This window comes from Artemia franciscana, chromosome 14 (assembly GCF_032884065.1).
Source record: "Artemia franciscana chromosome 14, ASM3288406v1, whole genome shotgun sequence".
Classification (NCBI taxonomy): Eukaryota; Metazoa; Arthropoda; class Branchiopoda; order Anostraca; family Artemiidae; genus Artemia; species Artemia franciscana.
In genome coordinates, this window is record NC_088876.1 from 36,458,416 (window position 1) to 36,464,484 (window position 6,069).

Here is a 6,069-nt window from a genome sequence, read left to right on the forward strand (position 1 = left end):
AAATTCAACAAAAAATTCAACAAATTCAACATCCTATTCAACAAGTGAACAGATAATTACACACACACACACACATATATATATATATATATATATATATATATATATATATATATATATATATATATATATATATATATATATATATATATATATATATATATATATATATATATATGAATATATAATATATTTAATTAATAGTACTAATGAAGGAGAGAACCAGTTTGGTTTTTGGCTTGGGGTGGGTTGTCAGCATCCTCATCGTATTTTAGCATCTTTTCTTCTGGATAATAATTCTAAGAGTAAAGATATTTATGTTTGTGCTTTAAATCTTTCCAAAGCATTTGACAGTGTAATCCATTTCCAGCTTTTTTATTCTCTTTATATTTCAGGTGTTAATTTTCAGTTATTCTGCTTCTGCAGTATTTGTATTCTAACTCTTTCCTAAGTTTGAAATCTTCTTCAACTACTACTATTAATGTTAAAAGAGGCGTAAGACAAGGTAGCATTTTGTCTCCTAAACTTTCTAAAATTTGCATCTTTGGCGTGGTTGCGAAAATATCCTCTACGTGTTTAACTGACTTTTCAGATGTTTCTTATCTGGCTTATGCTGATGATTTGCTCCTAATTATTCGGAATAGGACTGGTCTCTCCAAAATAGTATCTTCTGTTTCTAATCCTTTTTCTGAAATTGGCCTTTCGTTGAATAAAGAGAAGTGTGGGTTTTTATCTTTTGCTTCAACTTCTTCATCCCTTCTGAATTGTGAAACTTTCTCTATTCCGTCTGTTGATTCTTTGTGGTGGTTAGACACAACCCTTACTAATCATCTTTCGAGTTTTCGTCAGTTTATGACATTTCTAAAAGAATACAATTTGGATATGAGAAATTTGTTCCCAATCGAGGGAAATATAACGGGCGCTGGCAAAAACTCTACTCTACATACTGTGATCAATCAGTCCTTTATACAACAGAAGTTTACCCCACCCTGAGAAAAATTGATTTAAAAAGAATCAGGAGTAGTTATTTCAGGTACTCTAAGTTTCTCCTTTTCATTAAAGGAGAAACTGTCATTAAAGGATAAACTGTGCGTAAATTCTAATTGATAAATATAGTGTACCTGATATAACATTAGAGTCGGAAAAGCTACATAGGAAGCTCTCAGGTACTGCTCCTAACAGGGCTTTCTCTGTATGATAATCTTGTAAAAAAAAAAATTCTATAGCTATCTTTTGTTGGTTGACTTTCTTTTTCCTTTTTCCGTGAATTTCATTTCTTTGGTGTAATTAATGTTGATTTTTTTTTTCCTATAGTTCGTTACTTTGTGTGTGTGTGTGTGTTTATTCAATGTAAAATATTTTCTATAGTCATTATTTTTCGTTCTTTAATATTGTCTTTGAAATAAATAAAATAAATTTGTTTATACATCTCTATAATAAACTAAAATTGAAATAGGTTAACTTGTGACCAGTAGCTAATATTCAAAACTTTATTTTATGCTAAATAGATTAATTGTATAAAGTAAGGCAGAAATATCAAATTGGTTAGTTTTACAAAGAAAATATAAAACATATTTTCATAAACAAATCTAAAACAAAGAAACGAAATCCTAAAACAAATCTTCGTACAACAGAAAATGGTTCTTTTGCACCCATTTGAAAATGGGCTCTTCCATACAAAATAGTTGGGTTTCCTCACAAAATATTTTGAAAAAAATGGTTGAAATCCTAAAATGGATAAAAAATATTTATCTATGACTGGTGTGAAAGTTTCGGAAAAAGTACATAAGACTTCTTACCATGGCTCATTGTAGTATATACCCAGTTCTGAACTAAGATGTAGCATAGCTCTATGTAAAGTATGATCAAGATTCCTCTTTCATTAATTTTGTTAGCGTTTCTTTTCTCGAAAATTCGATCTGGGCTTACCGAACAACACCCAAGGTTTTTGCCGGGTCGGGATATTTCTCCGTCAACCAGAATCTATTGTCGACACAAAAGTTTCGTATATTCTAATACTATTTCATTTCAAATATCAATTAAATTGAAACGATGCAATTTTTTCGCGTAAACACGAAGTTTTAAAGGTCGAAACAGGCATAAAACGAATCCTCTAAGTTAACAAAATTAGACCAAACAAACTATATTGAATGAAGAAATCCAGCAGAAAACAAACGGAAAAGACCATATATTTGAGTTATGCTGTTTCAATTTAACTCCCCCAAATATTTAGTGTCATTGGCTCTTTAATAAATACAAAATAGATTTTTAACTGAAAGCATTACATCCCCGATTGATTGCTCTACATATTTGAAAGAATGGATTATTTTAGTAATTTTATAATTCTTATTATAAGTAATGCGATATTTTCAAAAGAATCATCTTATTACAGAAAGTTCTTAAGTTTTACTTCAACATTAATGAGCGCATGAATGTGGTTCTTCCCGACATTGGGATTAGTGACAAGAAAGATCCCTTTTCCAATTTTCATTTGATTCATTCTACTTATAAAATGGCGCAGCATTCTGCTGCGCCAATTTCTGCTTACAATTCTGCTTACAATTTTAAATTTATCATTGATTTGTAAACACAAATAGCAGACCCAGCAATTACTCTGTCACAATGTATTTTGAAACAACCACAAAATCTGCCTTCATTCAGGGATTCATCTTCTTATACAGCGATGAGAAGTGTAATAAGTTTGAAGTTGTATGCATTTGACAGCTATTCAACCTATGATTGGTGATCTTTATTCATTGCTTGGTAAACGTTTTGATGTCTTTTTCTCTATTTTCTGCTATGTCTCTATTTGTTTTTATGTATTGTTTGGAGGGTTAGATATAAATAAATAAGTAAATAAGCCCTAGCTCTAGGAGCAACAAGCAGTTGCAAATACACAAAAAAACATTTTGTTGCTCCAATTTCTATTAAAATGCTGGAAAAAACTGGTCTTGGATGTGGACTTAAGCAGTGGTTCCATGGCCGAGGAGCAGAAGGGTAGCATGAATGAGCACTAAGTTCATTAGGTTAGGGATGAGCAAAGAAAGGAATTGATTAGTAAGAAATTAAGGGTTCAACTATAAAAGTTCAAGGAGCCCACCCATGTTGTCACTTTTTTCCCCTTCTTTAAGTGTTCTGATTAAAATGATTCTCATTTCCGCTCCAGATGGTAGGATTTGGCACTTTTCATGTGGTAGCCTTTTCAACAATGATACTAGCCGGGATCACCAAAATATTCAATAACGGCAGAAAACACAGATAAAGTGTATGTAATACTGACATCCAGCCTAAATAATTTTATGGTACTAATCATTTGTTACATGCACTCGTCTATCATCAGTTTCTGGGCTTCTAGCACCCATTAACGTCATCATACATAGCCATAAGGCATCCAGAAGCCCAACCCATTTTTAACATTGTAAGAATATAAGACACACAAATACTTGTATCATCTGCTTTGTGTCTAACAGAAAAATACCAAGTTTCTAAAATTTTGTTACTTCTTGGGCTTTGCGTAGTACGCACATTTGAGTACCATGGTTCATCTTTGATTTACTATATCAAAAAGCCAGGCCACTAGAATGGTATCCAACTACAAGCGAATTAGTCAAAGTTACCTTTGGGTATTCAATTTGAATAGCCCATGACTACTTAACATTGAAATAACTCGTCGAGACTCTCTTTTTCCTGGAAAAATTGGACGGAATTCAGAAAACAGTAAAAGCAGTCGAGCTATGTAGTTTTTTTCAAAACATATCTTTTCAAGTTTATCAGTTATCCTTATCAAACCTACTTTTTTCTGAGCCAAAACCTGCAAAAAAAAAGAAGAAAAAAAACTTACGCATAAATTAGAAAATTTACCTTTTTTGGCTCAAACAGCATAATAAAGATTTTAATACTTATTTTATCTTTTCCGTCACGATTCCCAAAAAAGCAGTCCACACCGTCATTTTCCATGCCATTTTGACTAAATTGGAACGACATCCTATATGCTTTCACCCAAAAAGTCCTGGTATAGAATATGTATTTAAAGTAAAAAAAATCATTATTCCATTTCCTTTTACACTAGACCCAGACACCGCGCCAATTTTCTTTTCGGCAGCAAATGGCTGATTTGTGGGGGAGACGGCGATGCACTGCCGTTTAACGTGGATTTTTCTTATTAAGAAAGAAATTCCGAACTTACTGAAAACACCCAGATAATACCGGTAAATAATATTTGATATGATTATTTTGTTGCATTTTGTTCATGTGTATGTGTTGTTGTTTTTTATATATAAGATAAGCTAAGTGGTTAATCATGAGATGTTATGTTTAGATGTTTATTTATAAGATGTAAATCATAATATGAAATTGCAGCACAAGTACTTAGGACTTTCTTTTTGCTGCAATAATTTATTAGTGTTGTCATTTTTATTTATGTTTGTATTGTGGATAAAATAAAACTTACCTACCTACCTACCTACCTACCTACCTACCCAGATAATATGTCGTTGAAATTCGAATAAACAGACAAGTCTGTTGAAGCTCTTTGCAATTCTAAAAGCATGTCCTACATAACAAGACGCGTAAATCTGAGAAAACTCGACACAGGCAATAGCACTCCCAAATTTGTAGGTAACGTGTCTTTTTCAAACATTTAAATCTCTTGCTTTTCTATCAACGGTAGCGTTCACGTCTCTCCGTGTTTGTGTTTTCATCTTACCTATTGCTGTTTTCAATGTGATCCAGTAATAACAGTATCATACCTTACAACCTAATGTGTATCAAAATAGTGAAGCAGCTGCTGTTCTTTGTGTGCATCATAGCACAAAAGAAGCTCGGAATTAGTTCATACTGGTGGAGAGGTAAAAAACGATATAAAAATAATTCTTGCAAACACCTTATAGCATTTAAATTACTTTTCAGTTTAGAGGCTTTAACTAGGACAAGATTCGGTCAATAGAACCCGCAATCCACGTAAATACAAGTTGATTCCGCTTTCTATCTCTATTTCAACGGGTAGGGGCGTTGCGACAAAAGAAAAGGGTAGCAACCAAAAATTTTTGAAATTCGGTGAAATTTGGACCAAAAGTCAAAAATTACCTTGAATCCTTGAAAGAAAAACAACTGAGTAGCTACGGCACAATCTAAACTTTTTATCCGATTTTATTACCGGTTCCGGATCCAAAATTCAGTAGTACAATTGTAAATTCCGTGAAGGAAGTCTCGCAGTGATATATCTAGTTTATAGAAATGGTTGAAGCCAAATACAAATTTAAAATCGTACTACAAAATAAAAAAAAGTTGATGATTTTGTCGAATTTTTCATGACCTTGTTCTTCTCTTTTTTTCTGAAATCTAAGTGAGTTTTCTGGAATGGCAATGGTGAGATACAAAATTCATTAACTTCACATTTCCGTAGGGTCGCCAAATTCGCACAAATTCCGCTAGGACAGTAGAATCTGTTTCTGAAACTAAATCGTTATTTGAAAACTAAATTTATTGTTTTGGAGTTTGTTTAAACTGCTTTATTTTTAACATTTTCTCACCGAAACTGAACATTAGGCAATGAAAATGAAGCAAAATACGGTCCTGGTTGCAAGAGTTCAAGAATATACTTTATGCTCTCAGCTTCTTAGAAATACTCTTAGCTTTGTATTGTTCCTTTGAGCATAACATTGTTAGGTTGTTTATAAAAGAAGAAAAAGTTCACACAAGAGGACACTTTGTAATCCCCTAAACTTGAATTATCATCCCATCCTTTCTTTCTTCTATTTCTGTCACTCACCAAAGGATACTACATCAACTTTTTTTTCTTAAGTGTTGCCACATCATGGAGCTGGAAAAAAAGATTTAAATTTGGTTTCATCAAACCAAAAAGTGCCTTACCAGTCGGCACCAACTTTGAACCGGTGTATTTTGTCCTCCTTGCCATCCCCCTTAAATCTGATCCGGTTTGGCTGGAAAATATTTATAATTTTTCTTGATTTTTTTCTGCACGAAGATTATCCATTATATCTGAGTGGCTAGGAATATGTTCCAGATCCATCTTTATACCCTCAAAAGTGAGTGCATACCACACCGCAC